Source organism: Platichthys flesus, chromosome 3 (assembly GCF_949316205.1).
Source record: "Platichthys flesus chromosome 3, fPlaFle2.1, whole genome shotgun sequence".
Classification (NCBI taxonomy): Eukaryota; Metazoa; Chordata; class Actinopteri; order Pleuronectiformes; family Pleuronectidae; genus Platichthys; species Platichthys flesus.
This window is the reverse complement of record NC_084947.1, coordinates 3,764,071-3,787,934: the sequence shown is the minus strand read 5'-3', so window position 1 is coordinate 3,787,934 and position 23,864 is coordinate 3,764,071. Positions and strand designations below refer to the sequence as shown.

Here is a 23,864-nt window from a genome sequence, read left to right as displayed (position 1 = left end):
TATAGGGGAGATCCCATCAGACAGAGCCAGAGTCTGACGGTGGATTGTGAAAAAGTTTAGGGTTAGTAACACCTGAATACACGGTTAAATATTTAAAACGCTTCGTGACGGTTTGAAAATGAGAAGTCGGTCCAAGCTTATGGAGAAAAAGAAAAGTTGGCTTTCAAATAACAAAGGGCTGATGGATTTGTATTATTATTTTATAGTGCAAGGTCACAAAAATGTACAGGGATGATAGACAGGAAGTAATGGAAATTAATAGAATATAATACTATACATCTCCTTTACAAAGTTCTTCAGTTCTTCAGTTACCAGTTCTTCCTCCGTCTAATCCTACATTCATTCCTTCAGTTTTTTCGCTTTCATCTTTCGCACAATTTCTCTTTGCGGCTGCCCACTCTTCTCACTTTCTTTAAAAACCAAAGAAAACATATTTATCTTCTTTCATTTTTACATAGCCTCCTGGGTTTAATATCAATAATCTCTGACGAGGGTGCAAGTGAAGTACATTTTCTGACGTTCAGTATGCGCTTGCGTCCTATTTGCACATGCACAGGGGATGTGTGTAAATAAATTGTCAGTATTACACTGGTGGGAGTGCACAAGTGTCCATGTGTTTGAGTGTGTGTGTGTGTGTGTGTGTGTGTGTGTGTGTGTGTGTGTGTGTGTGTGTGTGTGTGTGTGTGTGAGTGTGTGAGTGTGTGTGTGTGTACATGAGTGTATAGCCTGTGGGTTTAGCGGCTTACTGGCCCCCCTCCCGGCTTTAGCAGGAGCAGGATTTAGACAGACTGTGGGAATTCTTACTGGGATTCAAATCACCAGGTCTAATCAGAAACAGAAAAAAAAAAAGAATTTGCAAATCTGCTAAATTGTGCGTTGAGACATTGAGTGTGTGTATGTGCATGTGAGACGCAAGGAATAAGAATTACGTAATAATCTCATTCCCTAAACTACCATTATAACCTTACGCAGAGCGGACTAAAGGCTTTAGAGTTGAGTGTGTCTTTGTGTGAAAGGTGCACATGTGTATGTATGACTGAGCAGCCTGGATCACAAACTCACTCAGAGAAAAAAATTGCACTTCAGTAATTGCATCTAATAAAAACTTAAAGAGCAGATAGAGCCTCACATCTCACCACATTGCGAGGTCTCCGGAGAGCACTGTGCTGCGTATGTGTGACGTGTGCATGCGTGTGTGTGCATGCAAGTGTGTGTGTGTGTGTGTGTGCGTGCGTGCATGCCTCCTGCACGACATTAAATGGGTCAGCCTTGTTATGAATAATATAGAGGCCTATTTAAATGCACAATGCCGGGTTGCATTGTGATGATGACTAGAGTTTCTTATCAATGAAAAATATGAGAGTGACCATTCCTCTTGTGAAGTGCATGTTCCATGGTGAGTCGAATGATCTCTAGATCTCCACTGCCCTAGAAAGACCTCATCAAGCCTAAGAAGTAAAAATACATGACTGGGTTGAATTTAATCTACCAGTCTAGACGTCTTTTCTCGAGCATCAGTCTATAATCTAAATGTTCCCCTCTACCACAGCCGATCACCTCAAGTCTGTCTCCCAGTCAGGGTGTGACTCGTGGCACAGGAAGTACATTCTGACACACCCGCCTGAGTTTCTGCAGAATCCAATGATCAGTGTTGGCTCTCCGTGGCACGGTGACATGGTAACAGATGGATTTATTCTACATTATTGCCCAAGACACGCAAGACTCCAAACCACAGGAACAAAACCTTCACTCACCTCAGCTTCAAGAAAACTTAAGGCTATCATCACCATTTTCAACTGAGATATAGCTACAAGAAAGTACTTTAGTTAGAATGTAAATATCAGGTGTTAAAAGGTGCTTCGGACTCCGGAGGTGCTGACCAAAAGAGGTGAGCTCCGTGTGGATCAAGCTGAACCACTGTTCAGTGTTTCCAATGGTTCAAGTAACACTTTGACAGTTAGTAGAAAATGATGGTGATGACGACGCTTTCTTCAGAGATAGATTATCAAACCTCCTCCAACCATAGCAACGTGAGGGACTCATTGAAGGGCAGCATGGCTACGTCGTTTTAAAAACGATTTCATATGAAAAGCAGCATCAATTAGTCTTAGGAGTGATGCATGGCAGCGAAATACCAATCTAGTCCAACAAGTAAACGTAGTTATTGTCAACCATAAAATTAGTCTGAACTACATCCTGTTGTTCATGCTGCCAACAAGCAACTTCAATTATCAGTCAAAAATTAGGCTTCAGCAGAACCCAGCCACAGCAATCCACGCAAACACACAAACAACTTGGAATAAGTTTTGGTACAGGCAGAGAAAAACTTTGCCTCCTACCAGACTCAGCTTTAATCTGGTGTGACAGAGGGCTGGTTAGCTGTTATGTACATCAGTGAGCCGTCAGGGCAGCAAGCTCTCATTAGGAGGCAAACAAGACCCAGTTTACAGTCGACTGATGCCTCCGCTGCCTGTCTGACTGCTTCACACACACACACACACAGAGCGAGACACAAAGACCTGCAGAGTGACCTCGATAAAACAAGTCAGTAAATCACCTCTACAGCCTATTTGCATGATGGCAGCTATAATACAGTTGAAGAGATTGGAGTTTTAATTTTTAGCAGCATGATGATAAGGAAAACAAATGCAAACACATGACGAGGCATCCTGACATGACTGAAGAGTGAAACCTACCTGTAGGAAATGTGTAAAGGGTGTGTGTCAAGCTGGCCTCCTTCTTTCTCCTTTATTCTCTCCTCAGTTTAAATCCAGAGACGACTTTTTGTCGACCTCCCTCATGACTGGAATAATACTGCACCTGAGATAAGAGAGAGGAAGAAACATATACAGGGTTAGAAAGTTGGATTAAGATTAAATTCCTGCATTCAAGGGGTTAAATAGATTAGAGAATGAGCGCTAATGTTTTAAAAGGAATTAGTTGATGAATGGAATATTAATCTCTAGCTGTTTTGATAATGGATTAACAATTTTTAAGCAAAATGGTTGCAGAGTGAAAAGAATTGGTTTCTAGTTTTCTTGATGATCAATTTTATTATCACTATTTTCTGACATTCTATACACCAAACATTTATTTCATTAACTGAAAAAAGGAGGGTCTAGTTTTTTCATATGGCCCTTTTATTTGTGACTTTTGTTGCTGTTATCAAACAGTTATGACAAAGAAATAGAATTAAATCTGATATTTACAGTTTGACCATAAACTGTATAATAAATAACTATACATAAAAAGAAAAAACAAATGCGACCAAATATACAGAACTTGAATTAAGAAAATAAACAATTTTCTGTATTTATCATAATACATATCTTCATGCATTGTTTATTCAATCAAATAAAACTTTTCATATTGAGAAACATAATCGCAGTTAGCAATAAGTATGTGAAAGGCTGATATATCGATCAGACTCTCTAAGGAATAGAGTCAGATTTTCTACATTAACTTGTAATCTTCAGGGTCACAGTGAGTGCAGTGTCTTTCCCAGAATGCATTACACCGACAGTATCTCAAACTAAATGTCTTGACATTTTAAAGAAGGAAAGTGTCTCCCATTTCAGGCTGAACACCTCCTCTTTCTCCCTCTTTCAAATTAACGGGTTCAAGGACGCTACACACGACGCTCTGGACAAACACAAGCTCTCAAACACACCCACGAGCAAGCACAAACCCAATATTTTTCTTTCTCCCCCACACACACACAAACACACATCCACACACTACACACAGCAGATCAGAATGAGTGGTTCTGACAGCGGAGTGCTGCCAGCTACTGGACTGTGTTTCGTTGTGACAAGCAGGTGGTGCAGCATCCACAGCGCTGCCACTGAACACAACCTTGCCCTCTTTCTGTACACATTGGGATTTACAAGGCCAGCGCACACAATAAAACCAACTGTTGTATAAGCAGCCCGACAATCAGGAAGTGCACAAGGTCTATTATTCAGTACATACATGACGGCTTGATTCCAGTGTGGAAACAAAAAAGGACTTCTTCTTTCTTCTTCTTCTCTACCTCTCCCATTTATCATTTTTTTCATTTTGTCTACCATGTGCTTCACCACCCTAAACCTACTGCTCTCTCTCTTTTTGATCGTGTCAAGCGGCAGATTGGTTGCTCAGAGGAACCACTTTCAATAATAAAAGAAGAGGAGCGGATGGAGGGATGAGAGAAGAGGGATAAAAATGTATTGTGCCCCTTCTGAGTGTCCCTGAATGATTTATAACACAAACTGACGCTTGCAAGGAGCCTCTGGGAAAGTTGTGGCTGCACTTCTCCTCCTCCTCCTCCTCCTCCTCTTCCTCCCTCAATCCACCCCGCCTGGCATTTGTGACCAACCAACAGAAAGACATAAATAGATGGAGAGGAAGAGTGAGAAAACAGTGCCAGAGTGAGACACTGTGCTTGTGTCTTTCACTCAAGTCCATCTTCAAGAGGATAAATGTGTACGAATGTCAGGGTTGAAAATGGATTAGAATAATCTGCCAAATTCTTTCTTGAGTCACTGACACATTTTTGAGTTCATGAAATATCAGAAAATAATAAAGAGGACTGAGTAGAAGTTTCCTTTAACCAGGATGACACCTTCAAATGTCGTATTTATTTACAATAATGATGCACAATCTGACGATAGAATAGAATCACTAATCTTAAGTGAATCTTGAAGATCATAACAAACATTTGTATCCGGTCTACCAACAGCATGAATCATAAACCCTTGTCTCCTCCATGTTAGTGGATGGGACGTCAACCAAACTAAAACGTCAAAGTACATGTTAAAAACATATTTCTAACGATGGTTTCTGTCATCTGAGGTAAATCCAATTAACAGGAGGGACTGATTGCAAGCAAGATCTCGATACCGCAGCTCGATCATAACGGTCAGACTCTGTCTATGGCCCAAATATACAACCAGTCATAATAGTCGAGCAGTTTTTATGATAACTTTGAGCCCTAGTTTTTCTGTGAATTCAATAAACAATAAAGAGACTCAAGTGTGAACAAATTCAACACGATTCCCAGAGAGGCCGACGATGACGGTGGTGGTTTTTGGACGAGTCATGCCGGAGGTGCTTTAACTCACATGTCCCTTTGTAGAAGTGTACAGCTTTGAATAAAGCTGAGAAAAACCAAATATGAGGCGATTTCCGCAATGTACAAAAATGATCCCAGGATGAAAATAAACTAATCCAGTGAGATAGAAAGAAACTCAACATTATGTCCTGATTATCCTGCCAGGGCGGCATGGTGTGGATTTTTATAGCAGTGACTCATTTTCATAGAGTGAAGAACACACACACACACACGCACACAATGTTCTAAAGCAGGATTTGGAAACTTCGGGGCAGCTCTCCTCTCAGAAGCTTAGTAAAACTATTGAGACATGCATGCATACAAACACACATACACACACGCACACACAAAAGCACCAGAGACTGTTACCTTCTCAGATTAGCTTTAAGGATAATGCCAACATAAATGCGGGTGTTTGTGGATTGAGGGACAAATTCGAGACAACTCTGAATGTGTAGTTTATTTGAAGCCATTTCCTCTTGTTGCCTTAAAGCAAACAACAACCCAGAAACCTCACAGCCGCTGCTCAACCTCTGCAGAGGATGTTTAAAACTTGAATTAGGCTCCAATGACCTTTTACAAATCTCTCTTGTCTCACACAGAGCACTCTGATCAGAAATGACCTCGTGGGCCTGTAAGTCCTGACTTTACTGCAGAGGCAGCAATCTCATCGGAGCAGTGATCTGAACCTTCACAAAACATGACTGCCCGTAATCAAGTCATCCAACCTGTCAGCAGAGACACAGTGAAGTTGAGCAGCTGTCACATATTCACTTACATTCAATTGAATCTCACAGGAATGTCCGTCTCTTCCAGTTTATGTTAAGATACAGCAATCATTGATTTAGCTTATTATTTAAAGAACAGACATGAGACAACATTTGAAATATACAAACTCTTTTTTAAGACTTGTTGAGAAGCTAGCCACAGAAACTGTAACTTTGCCACAATGCACAGTAAGTAGTATGGCAGCCAGTTAGACTGGGTGGCTGGTGTATCACTGTGGCTATTCTGTAATACAGGAAACCTTTGGTCAGTCCACAGTCGTGAGAGGAAGTTAATGCGTCCTAATGTTTTAAGGTTCATTGATTTCTGCAACACGACCGTCACCAAAAACACTTTTAACTGTTTAAAAAGCATTCAACCTTTGAGCCGTGTTTCAATTACTGTCAGAACTGCATCAACCCTCCCTTCTACAGACATGTTTATTAGAGTAGACTCTCAATAGTGCCAGGCCACATCATTCACACTTCTGGCAAAGCTAATGACAGCAGCTCCACTTTGTGCCCCGAAGCTTTAGGTCAACATCAATCTTAATCTCCATATTGATGCAGAAAAGACACTTGTGATGATGCAGATTTACAAGGTATTAATATAAATGGGAGTAGCACACGCACAACCAAAGCACATGAAGGCCTCCACACGAGAGAACATTTTTCACACCATTTTCCCCTCTTCACATGTCCATGCACAAGATGTGTGGATAACGTGGCAGCTCTGCAATATTGAGCTCTCCCAAGGCATTGGTGAGGTGTCTGGGGGGAACCAAGGGATGTAGGAGGAAGGAAAACTCTGAATTATGGAGTATTGAAATGTGAAATGGTATGAAAGAGTCATCATATAAACTCCTGACACCATGACAGTTGTATGACTCATACAAACACACATCAACATACATGCATATTAGTGTTTGCTAGCCAACTTGCTTTTGATCGCGTTGCCTTGGAGCTTCAGACGGAGCCAAAATAGTTGCCGTCTCCATTAAGTGACGCAATTTTATAGTCATCTTTGTAGATTACTAGATTTTTGGGGATTAATTTGTTGAAGCTTATTGTGCTTTATACGTATATAACACAGAATTTATCATTACCAAAGTTCCTTACTAACATGCTTGGTACGTTCAAATAGTAAGTATGATTTTTCATTAAACCTAAAGTCTTAAAGGAAACCAATAGTATAAGAATTGCATACTATTTATTTGAAAAATTTACAGTGTGCACTACAGATGAAGAAAAGTACAATGTATTGTTTTCTACTGGTACCACATTGTAGGTACTGGTACTATAATGGTTTGACTGTGAATGTGACATTTTGCAACAATTATATTTGCCTCAATTAAGTAGTGGAGGATTATTCCTTGAAACGTCCAAATTAAATCCAAACACATTACAACCTGTTCCCTCTGAGAGTCTGCAGGCTGCAGTGACGTGGCACACACACACACACACACACACACACACACACACACACACACACACACACACACACACACACACACACACACACACACACACACACACACACACACACACACACACACACACACACACACACACACACACACACACACACACACACACACACACACACACACACACACACACACACACACACACACACACACACACACACACACACACACACACACACACACACACACACACACACTTCCTTTACATAGCCTGCGATGGGAAAGCTGTATTTAACTCAGTTCCCGAACGATCTCCTCAGAGACAAATATAATCTCCAAGCGTCAACATGGATCTTTTTGAAACACTTCTGTCAAGGACCCAAGGGTTCAGAGAAGATTGACAACCTGCGACCACTGGACAACACCTTGTAATTATTTCAGATGCCTTGAAAGAATTTCTCTCCCTAAAGCCACGAGAGTATTTTCTCCCAATATGGAGGTTTGTAGAAAAAAAAGAAAACACACTGCCGAAACCACGCAGATACAAAGCGAAGCCTGAGTTCACTGCCTCTGTTTTGAGGGCAAGCACTGGACAAACATGTGCAGTATCTCAAACAGACGTCAGCTAGAGTATTACCACTCTGGGGAAATCTGTACAGGTATGAAGGTGTAATAAAAGATACAGATTTCCACACACCTGCAAGAACACCCAGATACGCACAACAAACGAAACAGCCCCCATTCACTGGGAAAGCCTTTATGGAGCAATCCCATGAATCCAGAGGGGTTGTGTGTGTGTGTGTGTGTGTGTGAGTGTGAGTCCCTCCGGAGTAAAGCCTGGAGTGTTCTCTATTAAAACCATTCATCCTCTCTGGCAACTATCTGTGTTCGCGCCTTTCAGCTTTTTTTCAGCCTGTTCAATAGTGTGTGTGGTCGACTATCTTGGTTTCGCCAAACCTGCACACGCACACGCACACGCACACGCACACGCACACGCACACACACACGCACACACACACACCTCACTTGTCTTTTTCCTCAAAGAAACACACACACACACCCTCACACACACAGGATGAGACAGGCAAACACGCTAAGTGCAGTGTCACAGAGCGTCGTCACTGGCCTGTTAAATAATTCAACAGTCCCTCACACACAAATTTTGCACATCAGAGAAAGTGAGGGAGGAGGAGCAGGGGAGTGTTCGGGCACCACCAGCGGGATAGAGTGTTATAAAGATCAACAGACACACACACAGACACACACATAGAGAACAGGCCTAGAGAGAGCAGCACCTCTAACTATGGAAACCACAATTTAAACAAATGAGCAAATCTGATCCTTTTCCTCGTTTGAAGTGAGAATATTTCACAACCTTGTACTCCACATACCCTCTAATCCACTGTAACCAAAGATTTACAATGAACAGTGGTAGTTTGAGCTTTTTCCACTGTTGTTTGTTCAAGGGGCTCGGAGGACCTGCCGAGGTGCTGCCCAAGAATAGCCACATATAAACATGTCACATTCTTATTTTTATATTTCTATTTTAAAAAGCTACTGTAGTTTTTCCTATCATTGGTGTGTGGCCTCTGGCTCAGGTTAAACCCTTTGAAAAAATAAATACAGTGAATAACCTTTATTTTCTAGTTTGACATTCATCCCTAAAATGACTTCCTTAAATAATTGCCAAATTGCTCACATTTTAGCCAGCTCTGGTTAACGCTACACTACCCTGAAATGGATAGCAGAAATATGTACTAACAGGAATAGTGTGACCACCCTCTTTAACCAAACACTGTGTTCTACAATACTAACCCTAACCCTAACCCATAGATGCCTTATTTAAAACTGGTTTTAATGTGACAACATAAAAGACGGATGGGACACACCCGATCAACCACCAGGACCAACAGCTATAAAGACGAGAGTAAAATACCAGAACATTGATTGCAAACACACCTTGATGCACATTTAAAAGGCTGAAATCGTTATTTTTATTGCCTGGTTTTACAGTCGTAGAGAATGAAGACTGTGTGTGTTTGTGTTTATGTGTTGTGAATTCATGTTGAGTATTAAAGAACCTAGGGGGAAAAAAACTAGAGTCCAAGACCCTTGTCAGTAGAACTAAAGATTTGGTTCCCATTTCCTGAACAAGAAATTCTGAAAGTTGTCAGAGTTTAAGATCTAAACAAAGCTGTTTTTTAAACTCAATAAACCTGTGATTTTAACGTATAGTTAAGGAAGTTGTTCTGGTATTGAAAAGGTCTGAATCTTTACCAAACCTTTGTTTATTTGTTCAGTTCTGTTCTTTCTGTGACTTTACTTCACTAAATCACACGTATAAATGTGGGAGTTTCATGTTTACATAATTTCTTTTCTCTCAGTCAATCATTTTGGTCAAACTCGCTCTTTTTAAAGACCCTTGTGGGCCCAGCAATGAACCAGATCATTTTTGAAAGCACGACTCCACCAGCGCCACCTTCTCTTACCTGACTCACTAAACAAACACCAACACGCACTTTGTGATTTTGTGTCCCAAAAGTATTAAATTAATTAATTACTTAAATCAGATAGATAGAGATAAGAGAAGACGCTGGGGTCAATGTGCTGTAAACTAAAACAAGTGATTTCCACAGTGGAATTTTTACGTGAAGGACTCTACCCAAGCACCACCCCGTTCTGGTTATTTTGTGGTCGTGAATAAATCTGACTCGGACAATCTCCTGATGTGCTTTCTTCAGAGGCAAAATGAATTCTCCATGATTAATATCAAATGTTTATTTAATGGCTTGAAATCCCGCAGTGTGAGAGGAACAGTGAAGGAATATTGAAAAGACACCCACAAGGAGAGTGAGAAACATCAGCACACCCAGCAACTGACAGCAACTTTCATATCTTACAAGCCCAGAGCACAGTGATATTTACAAGGAACAGCATCTCTGTCAGAAGGTCAGAGAATGTATCAAAATTACTGCAGTTCAAAGGATCGCAGGTTTTACTTGGCCCCCAGAGCTAAATTATTAAATAGCGTTATATTGATATGCTCCAATGTCATCAGCTCCGCTCTCGTGGCCTGTAAAATAAATTAGAATTCCTATTTATTACTGAGACATAAAATGTATGTTGCCCAGTTTACATCACAACTCCATGTCTGATTAAATAGTTTGAACGCACCCCCACACACACATACACACACACACCCAGCTCTTGGTGGCAACGTTGAACATTCAAATGTGTGATTACACTTAATTGAAGTCGATACTGACAATAATCGCTGCTACACATGCAACAAGCTCTTTTCGTGCGAGGTCGTTAACATGAGCAATCTGTTGAACCATCGAGCCAAAGTCCATCACCACTGACAGAGGAATGCAGATTGAAACTGCCCAGCTCATAGTTCACCTGTGTCACAGGTATCTAATGTATGCTCGCAGCCTGGAGGCATCACGTGGAGTTTCCTAATTCACATCAACATGGGTTGATGATAAGAAGTTACATTAGCCAGCTGATTGTTATGGGTACATTCATAAACTCAATCTGACAGGGTTAGAGCTTCAGCTGAGCTGTAATTCAGAAGTTCACAGTTTCAGTTTTAAATGACTCAGAACAGCTGTGGATTTAGTGATTTGGGGTCAGCAAAGGTTCAGCTAAAGAGAAAAAGAAAACACAGTTGGGGCTATTACAGTTATTGCAGATGAAGTTCTTATCATCAAGATAAAAAATTGAGGTATAAACACATTCAACTTGAATAGAACTATAGAACAGATAACTCTGCCAAGGCCACTAAGGCAGTCCTGTAGAAGGCCTGATTTCTTTCATCCAAATCCATGAATTGCACCCAATAAAGAAAGTGGATCCACACCTAAACTCCATGTGTTCTGATCCAGACTGTATCCTTCTATCAAGTTGTGGAAATACGTTCACTTTGTTTTTCTGTAACATCGCCAACATACAAACCAGCGTCCTCGGTGGAAGTGATAACCACACACCCCTTTGCCTTCAAAACCATTCCGTACCAATTATATGGACTATGTTTTTTTATTTGGTGGCCCTGCAGGCTAATGAGCTCCCATCAGCAGAAGGACAGGGTTGAGTGACTGGAATCCAGTCAATCACAGGTTTTAACAGAGTGTAATCTGTACAGCCTTGGCCCATACACAAGCCACATCTAATTCATAAAGCTGACCCAAGGTCACCGGGTTCGGGCACCAGCTCAGTATCACGCCGCCCACTTTCAGCTGCAGCATGAATTCACACTGCGGTGACAAATTATTTTATCCGTATGAGTCACAGTGTCAATGTCTTTGCTACCATTTTATAATGACACACATCCCCATGGTGACTATTTTGAGTTAACTAATGACCTAACAAAAAGAAATGCACAGTGTGCATAGATAACAGAAAGATCCATTCGAACAAGGTCAACATTTACACTTCAAACCACTCCTGTTTTATTACAAGAATAAAACGTTGTAAAATAAGGCGTAATTATACAACTTTCAGACTCTGTTCCCACTGGGACACTTATTCCCCCTGCTTTTGCGTGCTTACACCATAACAGCATCCCTGAAAATAGAACAGGCACAAGAGCAGAGGAAATTATTCTCTCATCTGGAGTATTGTTTGAATTATTCAATCCAAGTAAAAAGGTATTTAAAAAGGAGTTAAATTTGAGGCTGATCAGTTTACATAGAATATGACAACCATGGTTTCATGCTTTGTTCAACAGTGGTATGTGTTGTCCAATATGAGCACAGACAGTTCACAGAGGACATTATGGTGAGTCTTTTTTCTCCAAGCAGGAGGATATGACTAATATCTACATAGGCTTAGATACAGATGCTGGTGGAGAAATAACATTCAAGTGACATGACGTAGTAGAAAATGTGTGATTAAGACTACAATCAATATTTTTCAAACAAGACAGACCAAACATTTTTCCACAAATGAACAGAAAACAATCTAATGTTGGAGGTGAGACAACCTGTAAAAATTGAATAAACACAGACATTAGCCAGTGTCCATAACTCTCTTCATTCACAGCCATTGCATGTGTTTCATCACTTAGTTTCAGAGTCTGCTGTCACCTCACTATTCATTATTTACACATAAAAGGAAACTCTTCCTCTGAATTAAGCTTCAGTTTGGCATTAATGTGCATGAGGGAGTAAGAAGTGTGGCTAGAAGTAGAGCGCCTAACTCCACCAAAGATGTATGCACACCTTTAAACTCAATCAAGCAAATTGTACAAAAGGTATAGCTATCAGTGAATATATCTAAATTTGATGGTGATTGACAAAAAGTGGAGAAAAGAGGACAGACAGCAATTAAGACTAAATGCCAATTAGTTGAGGTCATTGAGGTGCAAAGTTGTTATTGACCCTGGCTGACACATCGGACCACTGCTGGGGCTAAACTGGTGTGAAAGCAAAAAGACAGGCCATTGGATGAGGGCTGGTGTTTTCATCAATGTGTGTACTACTCACTCACACTGGCCACATAGAGCCAGGCTCAGCTGGGACTTGGTGGCTTGATGGGCCATATTGACTAGGCAATAACCCAGGGCCTGTTTATGACACTATCAATTCCCAGTTGTATTGATTTGCAATACTCTTTGGTTTGCACACGCATGCACAACACATGACAGCTGTGGTGGAGTCGAACAAGCACAGAAAAAACAAACAAACAAAAAGCAACGCATCCAGACAATGTTGGAGCACACTAAAGCAAGTATCAACAAATATTAAATCTCATAAATGGCTGGTGTTTCAGAGAGTGTAGCTGTGAAAGTGATCAGGCTGTTTCCCATCAAGGCCAAATGACAGCCAGTACAGATTGAATATGATGATGCACCCACTGAGGTTTGAGGCCCGATATGAAATGGTCTGGCTTTTCAAACACACACATGGAAAGTGCACTTTGCATGTGTGGCTTTGCTGCTGCTTTCACACATGCACTGAACTTTTTTAATTTTCCAGAGAGGGTGTATGTGAGAAAGCAAATGTCCGACTTAGTGATGCCTGACATTTTGTGGAATTGTTGGCCAGCCCCCGAGTAAAACATCCAAGTGAGCCCACAAAATCTCCGGAAAATTCACGCAGAGCGTGTTGATGACATTTCTAACATGCGATGGATATAAAACAGAAATTGTTTTTAAATCTCAGGATATAAAAGGAAGAGCCATACACGTAGATGACACCGCCAAACGTGTCAACTTGAAAAGACGATGAGATCGGAGCCTTTGGTGCTAAGGACAGATGTTGGTGTCGATGGGCTGCAAATAAAAACATCTGATTTGTGTTAGCTTTAGAAGAGGCTCATGGTGAGACAGTGTCCGTCACACCACACTCGGAGCTGAGCTGTGTGTGCATGCAAATGTGTAGTGTGTGTAGAAGGGCAGGGCTTTGAGTAGAGTGAAGCGCTCCTCTAAAGCCAGACAGGATTTTCCAATCAAGAGCAGCAGAAAGATTAATAGCGGCCTGATGGATGTTCCACAGCAAAGCCAGTGCAACAGAGAATGTGTTACAGTGAGCAGGACATGCAGATGCCACTCGCTCAGGGTTTTTTTTTCTCACAATAAAATATTAAAGCGACTCAAACAGAGGTTGTTGAGTTGCATTAGCTGGAGTGTGAGTGATGCTGTCGTACCAAGAACGGCAGCTACCACTGTCTTTGCATGTGTGTCCACCTTTCCCAGATCAGGGCTTCCCTCATTCTTTGATCTGGTGCAAGAGCTAGAGAACTAAGATTAAGACCCAGTCGCCTCAAGAAACATCTTAATCTTTTCAACGGCCTGATTTCCCTAATCTGCCAACCAAGTTTTCCAAAATTCAGAGCAATACCGACTGGTGTGCGAGCGAAGAACACTTCTCAGTGAACGAATCTGCATGTAAGATGTCTGTGCTGGCTGAAATGAGACGTCCTCTTTGACTTTCTTGAAGGCTGTGTACTTGGAGGGATGATGTCATGCAGTCATTCGCTAACGCCCCACAGGATGGCGGAAGATGAGGTGATTCACAGTTGTACATTTATGTCCAGGACTCCCACAGCTGTCAGCTTCATGTTACACTGAAGAAAAAAGTCCTGCAACCAGTTGTGTATCATTGCACGTACACTTTTCTCTGCCAGGTTTTTTTGTTACTTCGAGTCGTGCATCAAACTATCGCTATTTTACATCCCTCTGGCCTCTACTGTAAAGTCCGAGGAGGAAATGGATTTCACGATTTGATGCTATAAAAACAAAACTGAATCAAGCTAAATTCCATTTTCTGGAGGAGTCTGTGGCTTTCAGTTGACCGTGAAGAGAGAGCGGCGTTGGGGGCATTGGGGGGTTTATGTGTCAAAACCTGCAAGTGGTTCCAGACAAACACCACAAACTTACTCTTACTCAATGAACACTAACATGGCACAGTGCCCCTATTGTTCTAACTTCATCAGTGTGACAGAGGAGCCGCGTCAAGCCAACACGGAAATGGGTTGGTTCATCACAGCGCATCAACTGAGCAGTGCCTGTGAAGGTATTGGGTAATTTGACTCATCTATGTCTCAATGGGTGCAAAGCAGCAGGAGAAGCTTCAGCATGCTAACCTTCAAGCTTCTGTCCCGGCTTTGCCAGAAGAAAAGAGACCATCAGCCAAAGTGAAAGCTAAAGACAGGGGGAGGAAATTAAGCAGAGGAAACCCCCAAAAAAGGAGACATGCATCTAGGCCACTGAGTCATTTCCCTTGTGTTTTGCCACTTCCTCTTCTTTTTCAAATATACACTGACAGTATAAATTATGTACATCATCACTGGGGTTTACACAGAGTGGGAGAGGGCCCATGGGTTTTAGGCCTTAGGATTTCAGCTTTTTATCCCCTGTAAAGTCTGTCCGCAATTAGTTTGGGAATTAATTCTGGCTCAGATCTCAGCCTCCCCCTTCCTCTTTTAGATCTTCATCCATGGCTCTTTTACACACACAGAAGGGGAAAAAAGAGAGGAGTTAAAACGTGCACTATCTTGCCTGCGGAGGAAAGATTTTACTATCACAAATGCCTTTAAGTTACCACCTACGTAATAGTTATGTGGCTTAGTACACCAACAAGCTAAATGACATGTTTAATACCCTTGTTAGAATGGCTGTTTGCAGTGTCTATGTAGAAACAGATCCAGATTAATTTGGCATCAACTGGTCAACTGTAGCCAAGAGCGTTGAGTATTCATAACCACCGGTACTTAAGTATTGATGGGTTTTGTTAAACGATTGCTTGTGAAACTACTCGATAACAACAGACGCGATTTACCACCAACATACAGTATACTTGCAGTAGTACCCGCTTGCATATGATGTGATGTCATCTAGTATCCTATTAAATGAGTTAAGCTTTTAATGGCGAGTAAACTCACTTTCTGGCTTCAGGACAAAGAGGAAAATAGTTGTAATAGCCAGCTTTCAAAGTTTCAATGACATGGTCACTCCAATCAGTTTACCACTCTGCTGCCTGTTTTTTATTTGTTCTGCTGAATGTGAATCTGAAACATTCACTTTTGGTCCAGGCTTTCTGTTCCTGGTGGAATCCATTAATTTCTGCAACCTCTCCCACCCTGTCTCTTTGGGGAGGGGGAATGAAAGGGGGAGTCACTAGTTCCTTCCAGTAAAAAATTATCTTTCACTAAATCCTGTACTTAAGCTGCGCAGTCTGATCTCACCACTGCTCAGACGTCACAACCTTTACAATCCACAAAACCCTGTGTATCAATAATTGATCGAACCTATCTTTATACTGCAAATATTTGTCCGAAAAAAAGAAAGGACCATAAATGAATAACAGGAACCTATTATATATAACTCACAGCTCAGTAAATCAGAGTGAAAGCATGATTGATAGACAGAAGAAAGCTCTTAGAATAGATGGATGTCAGTGTTAGATACAGTAGTCCTACTTGGTGTCCATTATGGCCTTCTATCATGGTTATCATCTTGACTTTGCATGTCTGAGTGTGTGTGTGTATGTGTGTGTGTGTGCATGCGTGCGTGCATGCATGCGTGCGTTCGTGCAAGGGGGTAATCAGTATTCAGCCCTAGCTTCTTTAATTTTCCTACAAGGCTGTTGATTTCCTGATTATCATACTATGTCCATCTAGATTTGATGCGATAAACAATTCCATAGCTAATCTAAGAATGAGTGCTTTCATTAGTGGTGATCACAAAGAGGATCGACCATAAAATCCGGCCTGTTATTATTGCTGACAACAGTAATTGGAACCTTGATATCTAATCAGGCAGTAATATTAGCCTGCTTCCTGCCCTATCACTGTGAATTGATTAACAATGTACAATAGGCTCTTTCCTATCCGACATGGACCTTGGATCACACCAAGAAACAACAGCAGGACACGGGTAATGCAAGATGCTGTGAATGAAAACCCCGGAAAGGGTGTGCACACATGAGCTTCTTTGATACCTTCATGGACTGATCATTTCACCATTTTCTAATTTGCCCGGCGGGACGACATCATCCCTGCAATTATCCTATAGGGTTCGTGACCTCATGGCTTTCTAACACTGCACATCTGGTTCATCCGTGTTTGTAGCAGAGATGTGCATGTGTGTGAGTGAGAGAGAGAGGAAATGAGAAGGAATGATGGAAGTAGAGGGGCGGGGTGTTGACTGGCAGAGTGTCCTCCAAGTCACAGCTTAATTGGACAATTGTTCAGTTTAACCTCAGGCTCCCTGGCTACAGAAAGACATACAAAACCGATCTAATATGGACTATTAACCAAGACAAGGGTGGCGGAAGCACTTGGCTTTGGCTCACATTGCATTATTTTTCTCCCTGAGAAACTCCCATGTTCCCTTATGATCTACGACACATCACTCACATCCAGTCTGGGTTAAAATAGCTGTGTTGTCCAACAGTATGTGTTTTCCTTGATGTTGCATTCAAAATAATAGTTGGAGGGAATCCCATGATAAACACATTCAGCCAAGCAGAGGCACAGACTTAACTAAAAAATACAAAAATAAAAGTCACATTTAGCCTGATTCACTGCTGGCTTGCGAGAGCTCGACACAATCTGCCCCTGACTCATCAGAGGCAAATCTCCACTTGACCCAATGGAGGCTGTCCAGTTGCAGCATTAGGGATGCACAGAGCTTGGGCATAGGCCTACTTTCTCTTGGGGGGGGGGGCGGGGTTGGCACATGCTCTGGTTGCCCAACAGATGAGGAGTTATCCAGCGTTCATGTTCGTTTTGGTGGCAGCAAGAGCAAAACGGATCAGTATGATCATGCCAGGCGACATCACCCTTAAAAACTCGGCACCATTTGATAATGAGGCGATGCCAAGGGGTTAGCACTGAACACACTGTCCACCGCTGTGCTGACCTGGAAGTGTTTAATCAACACATTACAAATTGGAAAAACAGTTGAATCAAAAAAAGAAAATAATAACAATTTGACGATGTAGAACTGAGAGACACCAAAGCGCTTTGGGCAGGCAAAGGAAGTTCCCAAAATAGACCAATGTGAAGCAGTGTATTACCTCACCCCCACTCACATCAGCAAACATGCCCATCACAATTATGTATCTTAATCCTTGCTGACATGCCCAACTCTGCTAAGCTAGCAGAGCACATAGTTTCCCCAGCTGGTTGCATGCAGGGGAGAGTCAGCTGAATGGACGAAAATTGTAGGCCTATGACATGACACTTTGAATTTTTTAAAAGACCACTATTACAATGAACCATGTAGTTCTAAAAATACTCCTGCCTAAGCCCTTTCCTTCATTCTGCCGAGCTAAATTAAGCCCCAGACCCGGGAGGGGTGGTGGTGGGCAGAGATAACACAAGTCAGCCATCAGCGATGGTAATGTCTCTTTGGGTGATGATGATGGCTGCACCTAATTCCCCAGCACTTCAAGTTGGCCCAGTCATGGAAGAGCAGAGGGAGGCTCGCAGATTTCACAGTAGAGCTGGAGACAGATGTAGCCAGACATAATGGGGGTTGAACAGAGTGGGGGGTGGTGGTAGTAGAGGGGGTAAACTCATGGCCACAGCTGCAGAAGGATAGGAGGCATGCTTCTGATGAAGGGCTGTAATCAAGTCGCTTATGCTAACCTCCCACACCCAGTCAGGCCAACTTGCCAAAATGCCTCTCTTATGACAGAGAGGGGTTTCGGAGGCTAGAGGAAGAAAACCAAAGAGGAAACGAAAGGCCATCTAATGCACATGAAACAATGATGTGTTGAACAACCAATCAGTTCTGCATTTTGGTGTCAAATATATTTACATTGTGTACAGTAAACAAATTAATCCAGATGTCTGCAGGAAGAGAAACGTTTAAAAAAGATTTGATTTTCCAGGTGAAAAGTCTGGCATGAGCCTCCAGACACAAGACACAGTAAACGTCTTCAAATCGCCAAAAAATCTGAACAAGACAGTGAGACAAAGACAATTTCCAGAGGTGAGAAGTGGACGAGTGAAGAGCAGAAGTGGCACAATCACATGGGAGGCATTTGTTGATGAGACATCTGTTGGGCCATGACTTCCTCCAGTCAGAAACAGCTTTCAGTCGACCAAGGCCATGACTCAGGTCTGTGCCAGCTGCTGGGCCATGACTAGATCAGTTTCACATTGTCTTTGAGACTCCTATCGTGATCAGTGGTGCAAATAAACAGCTTCCAAAAAAAATCTGGTAAGTGCTGATGAAAGAGTTTCCTGATTATGGCTAGAGGCCCCACTGATACCGATTCGGGGTGGGGGGGCCCAATACTGATACCGATACTAGGGAGTAAATAAATAACAATGAATTGGGCAATCTTTGGTAATCTTAAAATGTCACAATCAAAATGTTTAACCTTAAACAAATAACCGTGGATAATAAATCACAAATACTATTTAATTCAGAAAATGAAGTAAAATGTAAACATATCTTTTCATTTCGGTGCAAATCACCAAAGATAAACAGTGATACATCTTTGAAAGGCTCATGTTGGTCGATTTCAGCCAAGCAATGAATCTTCGGCTGTATGACTTGGTCGTTGGCGCCTTTGCGGACATGACCTACTAGATAGATTATAAAAAAAAGACATTTTGCCGCAAACCTTAAGATCTTTTGTGTGATTTTAAAAACACACCAACTTAATTAAATTGAGACAATAGATAAGAAGATGGAGTCTGACTTGGATACAAACACTGCCTTGATATCCACCAGAAACAGGATTATGGAACCGCCTGCTGTGAACATGGGCATGTGTATAGTGTCCTCAAGATTTGGTAATTAAATAAAGTGCTACTGCTACTTTAGATTAATCCTTCTACCAAATATCTGTACGGGTTCTCTGTCTCGTTGGCTTCACAGGACTCGGATCGTGCAGCAGCGAGGAGTTTTGCTGTCCTCTGAATCATTAAAAGCGGTCCACATGAACACATCTGCCAGTGGAGGAGAGGTGGGGGGTAGGGGGGGGGGCATAATTCTCCTTGTCATCTGAGACAGCATTCCTATATTAGACATGCTAAACCAGATCACTGCAGAACATTAAGCCTGACAGCAGCGCTTTAATATTTGATGCGCTCTGCTACCGTGGCATAAACCACCAAACTGCTGTGGCACCGGCTACACTGACAATTCTCTAATATATTTTTCAGAAGTCAACCTTCTGTCACGTGGAAGTGGAGAAAAGTTGAGAGTTGTGAGAGATGCTGAGGTGGATTAGTCAGCAGGGAAGTGGAAAAAGAGACACAGGTTGCCCTAGATCCAGAGCAAAAATCTGCCAAGACTTTCCCCCACTGGCATCAAGGGGTTTTGACTTTTGGAAAATGTCATAATAGCCGTCTACCAGAGTCTCTCAGATGTGTTGAGCTGACCGAGCACACAGACAGTAAACTCATCACAGCGTTTGTGGCAAGCCACAAGGCACTGCAACTGGGTCCTGGGTCTTTGGCAGAAAAGCAGGTAAACTTGTTAACTTTGACATCTGAATGAACCCACACACGAGAAGGAGGACGGGGGGGCCAGGAGAGTTACACAATCTGGAAAGACATCACTGTCTTGATAATAGCCGGGACAGAGGCACCGTTCGAAACACTGTTTTCACTGCTAATTAAGACATGCCCAAGGTTCTGTGAGGCCAGAAGTCAGCATGTATGCCTTCTGGTCTTAAACTACACAAGTCAGGGTTCGGATTGAGAGTGAACAAGATCACATTTGACATAACAGCATGTTAGAAGAGCTGCGAAACAGAAGCTGAAACAGCAGAGGACAGTGGTGATGAATTGTTGTGCGGATAAACATCCCAATGGCATGTGGTCAGGCAAATTTAAAAACCAGAAGTCTGCTGACTCAACAAAACCAGTTTAATATTTTGTTCGACTTAGATCAGTGGTTATCAGAGATATTGGGGATAACCATTAACTAGTTTGATTGCGTCATCCACCTTTCCAACTTTAATCTCAGAGAATGTGCAGGTGTTCTCTCATATTACCTGCTTCCTACAACTTATTACCTACAATAACCCTGATAAAGTATAGTGATGCTAATGACAGTCAATGTTTACAGAGACACTCAGGTGCAGCATGGCATTAATGACATGAAGTCAACTTTCTGTCAGTCATGGTTCTCCTTATGTCATTTTGAACTCCAAAACAGAGCAATCACACAGAACAGTTCTTTACATAAACTTGTCAACATTCATTTCGCCACACTGCAAATTATACTTGTTTGAGTTTTTATAGCATAAGATTTATTGGCGTACGTTGGCTCAGAAACTTTACAGGAGCTGTGAGGGAAATTCTCTCACTCCCACAGCTGCCTCAGGCAGATCAATAATACCATAGTCTAATATCTCAATGACTGTCCTACATATTAATAATAAACACATCAAGTCAGAAAGCTATTATTAGGGTAGCTTAAAGGGCACCCCTAGAACGGATAGTTGAGCCCTCTGCAGTGGCCACAGGTTTGGTTCTGACCTGACCCTTTGCTGCACGTCTTCCTCGCACTCTCTCCCTTTCACTCTTAAATTCTGTCCTATCAATAAAAGGCTTGAAGTTATTAACATTTAACTTTACCTCAACTCTAATGTTTGTCAAAAAAGTTCTGCTCTGACAACAGATCCTCGGCAGCAATATCTTTGATAATGTTGTAGGTCTTCCAAATACGATATTGCAAACATTTGTTGTGTTTTTTGTATTTGACTATATTCAAACCAGGTACAGTTATCATCATGGAGGGTGACTTGATTGGGTTGGAAGCTGATACTCCGATGTCAGGTGTGTGCCAAGCTCTACCTTTACATTTCATTTCTACCTGGCTGTCAACAAGTTACACAGGAACGCACACAACCAAAGAGGAAACTATAGGTTTTATGCAAAGTCAACACTGGCATGACAACTCTGTCAGCAGCTTGGCAGGGCGTACTCTGTGCAATGTGGTAGGGTTTCATATCTGAGATAAGATCAACACGGCAACTGTATGTCTATTTGGAAAAGAAACAAATAGTTAGGTCTTTAATTTTGTTCAACGACAAACAATAAAAAGGCTGCATACACAGTTTTTACCTGGTCTTGTTGAAAATGAAACAGAGAAGAACAGATCAACTTACATGGCTATAATTGAGTTGTTGATAACAAATCAACAGTTAAAGTCCTAACACATAAGTGTTCATGGAGAGACATAACTAGCAAAGCTATTTTCACAATTTGGCTTAAGGCTATTGTGCAAATGGCCGAACTGCCTTTAGTGCGAACATGGCCTTAGTTCACACCCCCATCCCTCTCTGACAGCCACATCAGCCGATTGTCAGGAGCAGCTGATGTGTCCTTTCCCTGTGCATCCATCAGCACACTCACATAATCACAGACACACACACAATACACTGGTACTCTAAAGGATTTGCGCAAATACATGAGGACCCCGGCTAACGTCTCAATAATCTCTCAAACAGCTCTTTAAAAATACACAACTATCAGCAATATGCTTATGACTGCCTCTGACTGTATAAAGGAAGTTCGCTGTCACGTTACATATAGAGACCAGTGTCATATAGAGTTTACAGCAACACTAGGAAACTTTTTTGTATCTTAAAATAGCAGATTCAGAATGAGTTTGATGGTTCAGTGACTGTGAATACGGAGAATGTTTCCTACATCATTCCCACTGTTACCCTGAATGTCTGTTCTTGCTCTACATGTAACTTTGGGGAGTTGGTATGATCTCCTGTGAGAAGAGCTGACTGAGTCAAAGATTCAACTGTCAGAATCAACTTTAGCAAGTTGAAGAGTAACGCTGAACTGTATAATACTTAGAAGTCATTAAAACAAAGCATGTAAGATCAATATTCAGCAGGAAACTTTTAAAATATGAAGAACTCTTAACAGAGTTTGGTGGATTTGTTACAGCGGCTGCTCTTCTGGTTCAGGAGGCAGGGGATCATGGGGAATATCCACTTTTGTTATAGCTATGTTTGAGTCAGACTTCCACTCAGACTAGACAAGAAAACCACTCAGACATGGAGCCCAACAGTCAATCGCCACATGTGGCTGCAGAGGGCTCTGATGCTCAGCAAGTTACATAGTGTTGCTTTAACAAAAGCCAAATTAAATCAAAGAAACATGTAATTATTCACACAATATACTCAGTAATTGTGTATTGTTCAGAATGTACCTATTAAAAATGACTCTCCATTTGGTCTAACCCTAACCCTAACCCTGGTCTTGAAAGTGTCAGGTTTCACATCCTGACAAATAAAAACCATTTACCCCAACAGATGTGAATCACCTCAGCTGGGTCTAATGGTGCAGAAACCACCATTTAGTGCATCATAACCACCGCATACAGCTGATAAGTCTGATACAGAGCCAACTGCACAAACACATATTCTATATCAGCTCAACAACCTGAATGAGGGAACCATTTACCTAAACAAGTCACAATCAGAGTAGAGTCATAAAAGCTGAACTGCCCAAGATACCATCCCTAATAAGGAAGTGTATCACTCTCTGTTCCTGCGTTGACAGTCAGCCTCCTAGATATGGATGATTAGAACCAGGAAGAGGACTTGCACAACAGCCCTGTGCCCTTTGAACGTAAAGGGCAGCAAAACTGAAGTAGGACACTGAAACTCTAGATTATAGACTAAAGCTGCGTTTTGACCAAAATCACCAGGAACCTTTAGTACCAGGAACTTTATTCGAAGAACTTAATGGACCCGCCCACAGACCACAAGGAAAGATTAGATAACCTGCTGATGTGTGAACAGCCGATAGCTACATAAAGCTGTTCAACTGTCGTCCACCAGGTCATGTGGTAAACGGGCAGTGCACATCGCGCAACATTGAAAAGACAGTAAACATGGGGGAGATAAAAATCAGAAAAGAGTCGAGGACAAGAACTAAGCATATTTAAAACACCCGAGATGTCAGACACAACGAAAAGAAGCGATTTTATGACCTATTGCTAAATTTAGACTGTGGTTCCCTGTGGTGGAAATACATATACCCCTTTTGTGTTTTGACAGCCAAAGACCTGGTTCTCTCCCAGAAACTCGGGTTCCACTCTGGCACCAACACTTAGCTTTAGTCTAAAAGAAGAACTGCTTACAT

The 23,864-nt window shown here is 41.8% G+C and overlaps 1 protein-coding gene across 4 annotated transcripts in view; it reads right to left on the bottom strand.

Annotated features, from left to right (window-relative positions):
• The window catches only part of taok3a (TAO kinase 3a), a 59,832-nt gene that overhangs the window by 33,683 nt on the left and 2,285 nt on the right, over positions 1-23,864 (bottom strand). For all 4 annotated transcript variants that reach the window (XM_062381430.1, XM_062381433.1, XM_062381432.1 and 1 more), the window contains exon 2: positions 2,697-2,820. The gene's annotated coding sequence lies outside the window, so the exon portion shown is untranslated. The remainder of the gene's footprint in view (positions 1-2,696; positions 2,821-23,864) is intronic.